Source organism: Battus philenor, unplaced genomic scaffold (genome assembly GCF_028537555.1).
Source record: "Battus philenor isolate CCGP_79_NKW_IND1 unplaced genomic scaffold, ilBatPhil1.0.hap1 SCAF_6, whole genome shotgun sequence".
NCBI classification, from domain to species: domain Eukaryota; kingdom Metazoa; phylum Arthropoda; class Insecta; order Lepidoptera; family Papilionidae; genus Battus; species Battus philenor.
In genome coordinates, this window is record NW_027181726.1 from 14,092,420 (window position 1) to 14,106,501 (window position 14,082).

Genomic DNA, 14,082 nt, shown 5'->3' on the forward strand with positions numbered 1-14,082 from the left:
ACCGGAAATAAAAGTATACAATTTTTTTAATTTTTTTTCGTTAGTCATATTCCAGATCATTTGTCTAAAGGTACACAAGTGAAATATATTTTCTTTTCTTGTTAAAAGTTATTTTAGATTGTATTAATAGCCGAACGGCTCGAATTCGCATGTCAAAAATTATATTTTATTAGCAAATTAACAACAAGAATTTGAATATAAATAAAAATCGACGCTATTTATTTTTCGTTTTTACCCATATCTGTGCTGTTCTGTAAATGTTTTATTTAATCAATAATTTTCAATAAATCGTATGTTCTATTCATGAAAGATATTGTAATAGAATTATATTTATAAAGAGTGATACATGAAACAAGAAAAATCGAATAAAAAAAAATCGATTCGCCAACACTAGAACAATATAGCATAATGCCATTCACGGGAATGTCACGTAAAGACACGGCGCGGCAACCGGCACCTCACAATATTATTTCCGCTTCCCGTGCCTTTCATTCCTTGTCTCATTCTTATTCTTGCCTCTCATTATCATTCACTCTGTCATTCGTTCATTCAAGAGATAAGCGAGCCCGTGATGAGCGTCGTTGGCGCCATAGAAATGTTTACATTTAATTTTCCTTTCATTTGATCTCGTCTTACATTTACATAACTTATTTCTACTTTTTTAAAGTATTAATTAAACTTTTATAATGATTTAATTACGTAATTTAATAGTTATTAACAAAAACATTTAATTTTACTTTATGTTAAAACACAAGTAACCGTATTTTGTAATCATTAACATTTCAGTCCGTAAACGCCCACTGAAAGACTAGATCTCTGCAAAGATCGCCTCGACGAGCTGTCTTGCTTTGCTCGCATCCAGTTACTTTCCGCGACCTTAAGTATGTCGTCGATCTACCTAATGGGACACTTACCCATACCGACGTGTAATAAAAGACTGTTAATATTATAATAGATTTGTGAATTTCTTTTAGACCAAAAACTAGAAATATTATGAAAAATTTAAGAAATATTTGAAACCTTTTCTTTTGCCAGAGCCGTAAACAAGAAAAATATTTGCAATAATTAAAATTGTAGACACCTTATGAATTTCGTAAATCTTTCAATTCTCTATGAAAGGGACGATTTTGCCAAATAAGAAAAAAAGGTTTTATATCTCTGAGCGGTGTCAATTTGAATGGTACGTTAATAAAAAAAAAATCCTGACAAAAGTGTTCATTGTCGATGCGAGATGAGAGAAAATCCGAAATAATCTTCACCGCTCAAGCCGGGACGAGTCCTAAAGCTAATGGCATCGAACCCACTACCCCCGGGATAATGCCACCAACCTGAGCCAGATTAAAGCGGTTCCAGTTTTATTGGTTTACGTCCCGCCCTTCTCGGGCGAGAAGAAAATTGCTTCGCAGATGACTAGGAACTTTTCGAATGCATAATTATTAGAAACTATTTAAATCTACTTAGGAATAAAATAACAAAGAAAAAAAAATATAACGTGTCAAGGATTTAGTATTAATATAAAATCATAGAAATAGTAGATTGTAAAAGAGCTACACAAAGTAAATTAAACTGATCAAACAAAATACTTAAAAAATCAAGGCATCAAAAATGGTTAATCAAATCAAAATAAGTTATTTAAAAAGTCTTAAAGTCTATTTAAAATAATTCGTTTATTTATTTAATTTTATTTTCTATACGAAATCGAGCAGTGATAGCCTAGTGATAAAACTTGAATACAAAAGTTAACAAAATATGTCACGCCTTCTAGCTCATAAAAACCAATAAAATTTTTCGGACCATTCTCCTATAGCTTCATAACATTAAACTTAAATTAATAATAAAAAAATATTTCAATTAGTCCGTATTTATAAAGTTAAATTTAGGAGAGTAGAAAGAATTACCTTATGATTCGAAAAGGTCTCGAAACAAAGAATCCAACAAAGAATTTTCATAAGAAAATAATCTTCAAAACAATCTCGCAGAGCGGGTTATTATTTGAAAGCGAGCGAAGCGACGTAAGTCTGGACCAGTGGGCCGACATTTTATACATTCGTCGCGTAAGAAAGGAATCTTGCTGAGTGACAGGCGTGCTCCAACAGGCACTGCAATCTCGGTAGAGACCCGTGCAGTTATGCTTTCCTGGTACTTTGCAACTATGCGTCGTACAAACATACCATTCGTCTATTGTTTACCGTCCTCCGAAAATAAAACACAACGGTGTCTTGTGAAGCTGCCAAGTTCCGGACTTCGGTTCGAAATGTTTGGTAACATTTTACGACTTCGTTTGTCTTATGCTATCCTGGTACTGTGATCTATTGATTCTATTGATGTTTTACTTACCACACAACTTTCGTATACCCTCTCTCAGAGGCTTAGTTGTTACAGAGTTAGTTATAAATTAATCCAGTACCCTCCCAGAACCTGTGACCAAATACAGAGGAAAAAGCGTAGGCAGATCAAAAGCATACGGGCCGCATGACTGCTCTATCGACTAAACCTCATTTGTATTCAGTTGACGCTTACCGACCTACCCTATACAACCCGACTATCGATCTTGAAGAAGTTTTTGTACACGATCGCTTGCTGACCTTCTGCAGTATAAACGTATTTTTAAATCGTAAATATTTGTGTCTTATAAAGCATCTTTAATTTCATTCATTCAATTTTCATTTTTAACATTATTATTCACATTGTATTATTTGTAGAATATACCAAAACAGCCCAATTTGATATAACATTGAATCAAATTGAGTTCTCCTATAAAAACATGTCTTCAAATTGAATTTCTGAGAGATCCTAGCTATCCTGAACTGTGAAGCGGACATGATACACTGGTTTAACCACATTCTTAGTTAATACTTACGAGCTATGGACCATAACTGAGGAAGAAAATTCTACTAATAAAGTGTATTTACTAAAAAATTATCAGGTGAGTGAATGAAGACTCGTCAATTTGAGACAAACAATATTTACTTGTTAGCATTACATATTTAACATTACAGTACTGTATGCAGTACCCGGCGATAAATATTGCACATCGATCTTTGGAAAGAGACATTCGTCTAATTTCGGCTTCGTAGCGCGTTGTCTTTATCGCACGAAATACAAAGACTGACAAAACGTCGCATAGGTAGTGTGGGAAATAGTGCTCAAGGAAACCGAAATTAGCCGATTATTTCTTTCCAAAAGTCGATGTGTAAATATTTATCGCCGGGTACTATACTACGAAGTAATATTTATGTATTTGTTGCCAGATATAGACGCTGTTACGTACATTGAAGATTGCTATGTACAAATGTGTGATTGCTATGTACAAATGTGTTTTAAAACTTTAGATTAGAGTTCAAATTCCTTCAAACTAAGCCGCCATGACCGCAAATGTGTATTGTATTCGAGAAGTGACAAAGATGGAGGTATTTGCTGTTTAATTTCCATCGTCAAGTCTACGGGTGTGTTTACATTGATTTTTTTTTGTATTTTTCCTTTCCCGTGAATATTTGCTGTACAAATCTATAAAAACACTTCGATAGACTTTACAAGTATCAATCTAATCTTTGATTAAATTAAACCATATCATAAAATACTATATACTAGTATTATAGTATATAGTATTTTATGATATGGTATATTACTAGTACATACCTTTTGGGTATACTATACTATACTTTAATGCACATATTTTAATTAATGTATAAATGTATTCGGAAGGTAACATAGCTAGTATTATTTTTAATATGGTATACTAGTTTAAATCTGTGTGAGTAATGCAAGCGAAATTACGGAAAATTCTAAATTTCTAAAATGAGGATATATTGAATCTTCTTACAAATAAGGCTTATATCTTAAAGTTCCAGGAAAAGATAAAGTGTAACAACTTATTTCTTAAGATAAATAGCAGAGATATAAGAGAGTAAGAGGATATTGCTGAGGATTTTATATTTTATAAAACAAAATGTTACAATTTTGATACACACAGAGAACAGCTTAAAGTTGGAATGAGGCTTTCATTGCCTACACCGATACGGTTCTATATGTCAAGGAAAAGATATTATAGCATAACACTTATAAATCGATGTAAGAGAATATTAACCCATGTACGCATTCATCACAATATCTCTGGAAATACAAGATTTGGTAACTTAAAATTTGGTACAATTACTTATTTATTTATGTTTAGGTAAGCTAAGAAAGGATTTCATGAAAATCTACTCGTAAAGAGGTTGTTGCCTTCATTAATTTCATTTTTATTATATAGCCTTAAAGTCGCACATAACATTGGATAATTTATTGAGATGATTTAACAGAAGATTAATCAAATGGTTGTAAAGCTGGCACGTGTAAACAAATATACAAAACTCATTGAAATATGTTACAATAGCTAAAAATAACCTTACTGTATAACACAACCAAATGTTATTATAAATGATTTATAAATACCTTCCACATATATGTAGAGCGGTGTTCTCGTATAGAGAATATTAAGATCAATTAGTTTCAACTTAACGATAACGTTGGGTGATTTAAAGGTCGATGTATTATTAATGCTTTCGTCTAAATATGGATACAATAAAATTAAACTGATATTAACTTTTGTTTTGTTTCGTTTATGCGGCGCATGTTTGATGAATATATTATAAATTTAATATTTATGCTAGGGTTAATAGATGGTTATCATCGTTGTATCAGCTCTAGGATATATATATATATATATATATATATATATATATATATATATATCTGCTGGGCATAGGCCTCCTCCATAGACTAACATACGTCCAGTGATTTCAAACTTAATAAGGTTGTATGTACCTGTTGTGTTGGAGGCTCTCTACTCTAAAACCTTAAGGATCTAGTGGCCATCAGTTCTGCGAGTGGTCCATTCACTGCTACTTCGACTTGGCAATCCACTGGACTTTGTCGGCTACTTTTGTTTGTCTACGTACCTTTTTTATAGTCTCCGTTTTTGTAGGCCTCTTGTTGATCATATCTTGGACAGGGACTTTTATAACAACAATTTTTCATTTTGATTTTTATCAGCTTTCTCTTCTCTCGTCCTTCACAATTATTTTTACTACTTGTCTTTTCATTCTTCACTTTATCTCTCGTTTTCTTCCTCTCATTAACAATCATTTCAGATAGCGACTATCTACTTTCGCCACATTCTTTCATAACATTTAGTTTGATTAACAATTTAAAATTACTATCTTTATTACTAGTTATTATTATTAATTAAAATTTTAAATTTTCTTTTAATTTAATCGATCTTAAAACTTAACAGCTTTATAATTTTTTTTCAATTTTTTAAGATTTAGTTGTGGTCTAATATTTGATCTTGTAGAGATATTCCGTCTACAGCATAATACTCTGCATAGCCCGGTCAGTAACAGACAGCTTGCCGATGAGACTCGGCTAGGCTAACATTACTACCAAATTCTCAAGACAATGCAATGTTGCGGGGAAATTCGAACTAAGAAGGCCGTATCGATGTGAAATTATTGCTAGTCTCGTCTCGTATAAAAAGAACCTTTTTTAAGTTCCATCGGTCATTATGTTTCAATATAATATGTCAAAGAGGTTTTATATTTCGAAGTAATAACTTGGATAGGGGAAACTCGACCCCCAGTGTCAGCTTACAAATAAAGCAGACAATTACAGAACACAGCCGGGGTGTCTCAGTTCAAATTTATTCGACGCTCGTTAAAATTTTTGTAAAGAATAATTATGTATGTTTTAGAATTATGTATATATGTATAATTACAATAAATATTTGACAGATTTATTTTGAAATAAAGATATAAAATTAAACCATCTTGTAAATAGGGTTGCAGGTTTTAGATGGTAAAATATAAGATAAAATTAATTTATTTAACTTTCAAATTACAATGCTCCGCAAGATGTTATAGTTGCGACGAAGCAATAGTAAGAAATTCTACATATGACGGTGATTAATATAGAATGACACAGTATGTTTATAAAACAGATAATGCTATCATAGTGTTCGATAATATGTCATATCAAAACGAGGCAAATATCAAATGATACAAATATTTTATTCGTCATGCTTGTGTCCTTTGAGATTAACTGTCAGCGATGTCTATATCAATAGATATATTGCCATCCTGTAATATACATCCAAGTTTTCCGTGCTTTGTCTCTGTGGCAGTGTTGTACACAAATGTACCTGAATGCGTCAATATTGTATATGTATGTTTTTGTATTGTATTAAAGCTTTATTAGCAGCCAGGGTTAACGAGATATAAATTAAAATTATATTCGAAAAATTCAAATCATATTTTTTTTTTTAATAAAATAATGTTTCAAGTGCAAAATAATAGGCAAATTCTTAAAGGAAACTAAATGATCTTTTAGATAATATTTAAAAGCGCTTTATTATAAAACACAAACATTGGTAGTAGACTTTCGTCCACCCTGAGTATTCGTCACTTTGCATATACATACACATCTTTGGTGAAGTGTTGCAACAACCTAGTTTTTCATTTTCATATTTCATGGACCACCCTGTTTCTGCCAACTCATTTCGACGAATCTTTCAACGTTTATAGCCTTGTGGACTTTAACAGAAATAGAGTTAGACTTTTGTTAAGATAGACGATATTATACAGGTCACTGGAAGAGTCTAGATGCGAGCTACCAACTGGTCTTAAATAAAAGGGTCTATGGCCTATGTTAAGGAACGCCTACGACTAAAATGGTGATGATGATAATGATGATCAGCACTGTTGTGATTAATGTTAACCGTTTTGTGACTCTCAATTTACTTAAGTACTTGTTTCTGTATGACTTCTAAGAGATCCTTTTGTATTTTATTTTAAGTTTAACAGCGGCTATATCTTAGATAAAAAAAAAAATATTTGTAGAAATCAGAACCTTATAATGGACTTCTATATTCCGTGATATTAAATTTCGACGGCTTGCTTTAAAGGGTGTATAAGAGGGTGGTGGAGAAGCGTGAAAGAAAATATCAAATTTCTTATTATTTTCAGTCGAGTGCCAGTGACAGAGTTATTATTCTATTGAAATGTTTTCAATGTAACAGCTGACTGTACATCAAATGCTTAATATAATTGGACAGAGTTACAAACAGTATTCAGTTAAAACTAAAAAAGATTGTTGAAATTGAAGTTTTTGATAAAAAAAGGGCTATTAAAAAGACCGCTAAATATGCTTTTAAAATATTAAGTGTCATATGCAATCTCATTGGAAGACGCCAGATGCTTCTCATCAGAGCCCTTAAAAATCTAAATAAAAATCTAAATCTAAACTAAAATCCTCGAAATAATCAGAAAATCATTAGAAATAAATGACAATTTTTAAACATATATTTCCAATTTCATGTCGATGTCCAGATGATTCTATTTTAAAGAAGTTTATAAAGAATCTATTTTGGATTCTTTCTGTATGGAAAATTAATTATATAGCTTCGGTTTTGTACGTATAACCACGTTTAATAAATATCACATTGTCACCCATGTAAACACTAGATTATGTATTGAATTATTATGAATATTGAATTATTTAATTCATTATATTGATGACGAAACGGATTTTGCTATCAAATATGTAAATTACAAAAAATATACCACAGAAAATTTAGGTCGAATTCTTTGTGAGCTCTACACAGATGAAAACGCGTTTGGAACTTTCGTAACAGTTTATTTCGTAAAAAGGCTTTTCTGACATTCCTCTTTTGTGGACACAAATGACCACAAGTCACACCACATTACACGTTTCTTGTAAAAGTTAATCAAAATGGTTCGAATTTCAAAATGATATACAAATAGAAGTTTTTAAATGGATACGTTAAAGCTTGTGTTCGATTTTTGAATTCAACGTCTCGTCGTTTCAGCACATAGACGCCTTTTACAAAGCAGACCTTAGACCTCACCCAAAGATATCTATGGCAGGATATACTGTAATCGCCACCCTTGACAGGGGGGTTGGCGATCGCAGTGGGATGTTATGGTAAGGAGAAAACGCCGTTGCCCATCCTCTGGAAACTTCTTTGCGAGCATTGACAATCCTATATAATTCATGCATAATGTGAATTATATACGATTGTATCCCGGGAACCTACTGTCGCATATCTCAGTCGTCCACCATTGCCCGACATTAATAATTTGCATAAGTATATATTAGTTATCATATGTTTATCAAAGCAGACCCTATGTTTTGTAACATATTACTACATAGCATAATCTTGCTTATAAGCTATAAAGCAACACCAACTTAACTATAGCACATATATTACTGACATAACACATTTCGTGACGTAACACATAGATATCCATCCCCGCTACACAACGCGCATCCCGCGACTTTTACTGCTTACCGTTTATTATTTATAAGTTTTACGAGCGAAGGGGGCCGTAAATAGCTAGCCGTGGATTAGGTCGGGATCAGCGCTGGCAAGTTCACGGTTGAAGATGTATTCGGAATGTTTCTCTATTGTTTTCTAAAAATAGTTTTAACTGCAACGCACATGGTATGTACGAGTATGTAAATTGATTTTTTATCGATTTCGGTGCTTGTTATTCTAGTTAGTATGTGAAGACAATATTACAAGATGATTTTATATCTCAATTAGAAATATTTGTTAAGAAAGAGAGAGAAAGTCGATGCAGATGAAAGGATAATAAGAGGGCCTTGTTAAACATGCTGCCGGCTTCTCTTTCAACGCGATGGACCCGACACCAGGTGACCTAAAGAATTGCAGGAAAATCACGTCTCATTGGATGGATGGCAGACATATAATGTATGAAATGTTTTGCACAGATAGAAGCCTGCTCTCAGAGAGAAAAGATTTGTTTTTGAGACTGAAGTTTAATAAAGGCCTTATTGACAAGGTAATAAACTTAGTCGATTCTTTATGATTCTTGAAATTAAGATAAGACTTTATATATATGTAAGCAAATAATGAAATCAGGATATCTGATCCCTTTGATCTAATTTGTACATCGTTTGATTTAACAAACGCTCGATATCGGTGCCAAGGAACGAGGCTGTTGGGGCGTTATGAATATTGATGTTTGTACGTGAAATGTATACAGACATGCCGATGAATCGATTGCTTATCGAGGAGATAGAGGTAGTATATAGTTGTGGAACTTGATAAATAAGGGAGCTTTAATTTTAAGGTAAACAATGTATTTATTATATTACGCCCTGTGGTATGTTTCTTTGATTATTTAAATACAATTTCGTCGCATATATAAAGACATAAAAGCTCTTAAGAAGAGTATGGTTCATTTGCTGGTAATAAATGTATGGTGCCCTACACAAAAACTAGCGGTTTCATAAGTAATAAATAAAGTAACGATAATGTACTAGTAAAAAGTGTTCTAAAATTTTATATAGGATAACTTCATATTAATATTAGTCATTGTTTACTATCTGCCCTACAGGTCTTGTACTGCCAGAGTTTATTGGCCTGTTGCAGTACAATTGAAAAAAGTAAATTTAATATTTTGACATGTGTCAGTCTTCTGTGTCGAGGACTCTTGTCAGAGTGGTCGTAGTCATGCCCTGGTCGGTTTTGATCCCCCCGTTGCTTTCGCTATGAGTCGCCATGTAACTCGGTGTTTGGCGGAGTGAGAGCAGCCATTTACTGAGTGTTTAGTGGCACATGTTTCACAGTGATCACTTTATACAGGTTTATAAGAAATAGGTGTAAAAACTTTAAGGTTTTTGTCGATAAATGAGATAAACACCTTTAAAGATTTTACATCATCCCTGTATAGTTAAAAGTCTTGAATCTGTGGGTAGATTCAATTTTAAAGTGGATATGCCTATGTGTGCGTATCTTTTGAGTTTATATATTAGTTTCAATTATATCTAATGTTTAAAAACACTGCAGACCGAACGATTGAAATGTTTCCCAAGGCTTTCGAAAAGGAAATGGCGAATAAGTGTAAAATATGTTTTTGAGATATTGAACTAAAACCTCCATCGTAAAATGCTTATGTTAAAAAGAGGTTTTCAATTCCAAAATATATTTATCTTGACAATATTTGGTATTAAAAAATCATTTTTTATGTAATAACTTACGAGAAAGAGCAATAAAACTTTCGCAAAAGCATATTTCATTTGAAACTCTGCGTACTACGTCGCAATGGCTTACGCCACATCGCACGGTAATTAACGGTCTCGGGTTCGATTCCGTTCGATCTCTTCGAACTTAACTGGCGACGATAAGCGCTCGCAATCTACCGATAGGCCGTGACTTTGGCTGTCCTAACTTCGGGATTTACGGTTCGTCGATAGCTGCACACTCGACCCAATTTGCTCAACTTTCTGGTGAACTTTAAATTGATTTTTTTTATTTCTATAAAAGCCCGGTTCGGTTTAAGTACTCTAATGTTTGTTTATATATCCGCTATAATTTAATTTCCTTTATAAAAATTATTGACAAACACATGATAAATGCAAGAAATAAAAATAGATAATAAAATGCCGATGCTGGGGCAATTATAGCCCAGCGGCGGAGGTCCCAGGTTCATTTTCCGGGATGCACTCCTATTTAATTCAAACTTTGTGCTTTGATTAAATATGATTGTGACTGATCAAAAATTTCCAGAGGATGCGCAGCAGCGTTCTCTGCGTATCATAAAACTCTGCGATCGCCAACCCGCCTCCCAAACGTTGCGATTATGGTATATCTCCCTTTTAGTAAGTCCTATGCCTTGCAGTGGGCGACTAACGGCTAAAAAGACATATCTAATATTGTTATCAGCGATAACAGCTTATAGCCTTCTTATTTATTTATTACTAGCCTGTAAGCTATCTAGCTAAAAATGCTATTTTATTGCAAACGACAATACCTTTTGGAGAACTATTACAATTTACTTCAATTTTACAAAAAAAATAAGCAATAATTTACAAAAGAAAATGATATCATATATCCCTATATAAGTAATAATAAAACTGGGGAATTTATGTCTGTCCATAAAAGGTGAAACTCATTCGTTCGTACAGAAAAAAAACTGTAGCTTAGTCCACGTAAATAGGTTCTTACAACATCATTATCTGTAATAGAATCGCTTAACCTCGAGAGGCATCCCGTGTCAATCAGACGGCATGGGAAAGTGGGCATCTGTTTCAAGGCACGACCACGAAAGGAGGTTGAATTCGATTCGTCAAAACATTTCCGAGGGCGCAATAAACCGATCATTTCGGTAGAAAAAATACAGTCACAGTTATTGCAACGTTCTGCGGCGAGCGCTCTGGCTTTGTGCGTTCACCGACGCTTGGCTGTGCGTCCAATAAACCTTTTTTTATCTATGGTACCGTCCGTGTTTGTTTATGCCAGTGTTCTTTCCAATTTTTTTATTAAGTACTACGCAAATAGATGATGTTTTTTTTATGCTAAAAAATAGCATCCGTCATTTTTCGATGAAGCTCTGTTAGTGCTGTTTTGTTTTTAAAATAAAATTCGTCAATGGATGGTTCGTTCTGTTTGATTTTTTAAATGTTAACGAAGGCTTTTATTTAACTTTTTCTCTCTGTTTTTTTGAAAATAATTCTAAGTAGTGAACTAATTTTTTAACTTAATAAGGTTTACCGGAGTGTTGTTTAAAGCTTGTTGATTATTGTTTTTGCTACAATCGCAAAATGATCTTTCGCTATTTAGAGTATTTGCTGTGTTATGCTTTGTTTTAGATTTAATTGCATTAATAAAATAAAACAATAGAAATCTTGCGTTTAAAATTTGTTGATTTTCTTTAATAATATTCGCATAAGACGCTGAATGTAGATTTCATATATCCAGACGTCTTCTTCAATGATTAATTTATGTATTTAGTCAATACTAATAACAATAAAAACTATCATTTTATAAACTTATTGTGACGATTTTTAACTATTTTAACTTATAATAAATATAGCGGTTTTGTAACAAACAAGAAAAAATAAATACACAACCTTCATGACAAATGAGTCATCACCATTCCCCTAGCGTACGCGTATCCCAGCGTGTGGTAGGTTTGGGTTGTAGACCCCACGGTGTAGTTCGAAGGGAGATCATACCAGATTATTTGTATGTAAGTAATACAGGCAGTTCGCGGTCGGACTTAATGTGTTTCTTTATTGCACAGTCAATTTAAATAAAACTTATTTTTGGGGGACCTCTTTTTTATTTTGATGTTCTATCCAAAGAACTCGTAACGTCAAGTATTAGGGGGACCGGAAAGTAATTTCTTTTTTAAGTTAAATTCACACAACTTCATTTTTACCAAGTTTTTATTTCTAATCAACAATATATTCACCTTTGATATCAATAATCTTTTGCCTACTAGTATACAAATTTTTAAAGTCGGAGCGGTAAAAATCAATCGGTTTTTCTGTAAAATATGTCGACAGAAACGACATTACTTTCTGGTTCGCCTAATAGATAAAAATAAAAACATATTGCGATGTAAGCAAATGAAAATCAATTTTATTACAATGAACGAAATACTATGAAGGTCTACTTGCAGTACGGAACCACGCTCTCATTTCTGGCCTCATTGCCAAACTCACAATAGCTAATGAACGATGAAGAAAGCTATGTTAGAAATTCCTTTACAAGATCTAATTAGGAACGAGATTCGAAGACAAACAAAAGTATCGGCAAAAGTCAGCGAAACAGACAGCCGCTAGTGCTTTAACTTTCTGGAATGGAGACCATGAAGTGGCAAGCATACGTAAGGATCCATTTAGAAGATGAACAGATGACATTGTTAACGTCATCAGATAACACTGGATTTTATGGGAAATATCTTTGGGAGGTTTATGTCCAATGATGAACATCCTATGGCTGAATGATTATGAATAAAATCTGCATAAAACTAACGTCACAATACAATACTGCATGGTTAATAGTTTAAAGTTGTATAATATAAGAAACGTAAACTGATTATTTGTGCCTATCTATATATATCAAAATTATTACATTTATACATGTTCTGTGTTCGATAACTTAATAAAAACTATCTAATGTTTCGAAATAAATTAAGATGCATTAATAAAAAATCAATAAGAACAAATATATTACACAGATTAAAGAATACGACTTAAACCCGTAGGGTAATGTTGGTTCCCCAATCTGCAGACATAGTGTAAATTTTATAACGATACATCTGCTCGTAAATAGTAGGGAAAAAACTTCGAGAAAAAATCGCATAAAACCTCCTTAGTTAGTTAAACATATCACCCTTTGTTTGAGATTAGTGTACCAGCATTTGAACTAATGTTTACAATGATCCCATCATTATGAACAGAGCAATTTTAAAAATAAATAGTAGCGTTGTAAAAAAGGGGAATTCCATTAAAATATATTTAAAAATCGAAACAAAACGATTGCTTTAACCGCAGATAAGTTTAATACAACTTGGTCATTAAAATCGACACAAATCGACACAAATGAGTAAATGGCGGTTTAACGGTCGAATTGAATTAAATCGGTACGCAACAAACGTTTATCGACAGCGTATCGGTAAAACATCGGTACGTGAGCCTAACACTGCTTCGCCCCCCCTACAGCGTTGAACGGAGTCAAATTACAAATACCGATTAGGAAAGAATGTAATTATTTGTTGCGAACTTTTTAATTATAATTTTAGCAAAAATAAATGAATGCGAAATAAATTAAATAAATACTTTTAAACGATGTAAGCTATATACATGTTATTATCTTTCGAAAGTCAATGTTTTGACAGATGACCATAATTTTGACATCGTTTTATGTTGGCCATGACTCTTTGCTTCAATAAAGTTCAAATAGCGTTTCCTCGTCATTATGTCTAATGCTGGGTATTGACCTCTCCTATAGATTTCCAATAGGACTGCTTGGAAGCGAAGGCTGTATCAGCGTCATCCAACAACCTCAACAAGGTCGTCTATCAAGCTCAGTCGGAGGTCCTTCAATGTGCATACGTAATTACTTTTTATTCAATAAGACATTAGAAATTAGAAATTATTGTCATACCCAAAAGTAATTTAATAAGATTTTCATTAAAGATATGAAAGGATCTTACATGATAAATAATACGATTAGTTCTATAAAAGGTGGTTATATTTGAAATGTTAAAA

The 14,082-nt window shown here is 32.8% G+C and overlaps 1 protein-coding gene across 1 annotated transcript in view; it reads right to left on the minus strand.

The window, feature by feature from the left end:
- The window catches only part of LOC137930620 (uncharacterized), a 490,177-nt gene that overhangs the window by 180,815 nt on the left and 295,280 nt on the right, over nucleotides 1–14,082 (minus strand). The gene's annotated exons all lie outside the window — the stretch shown is intronic.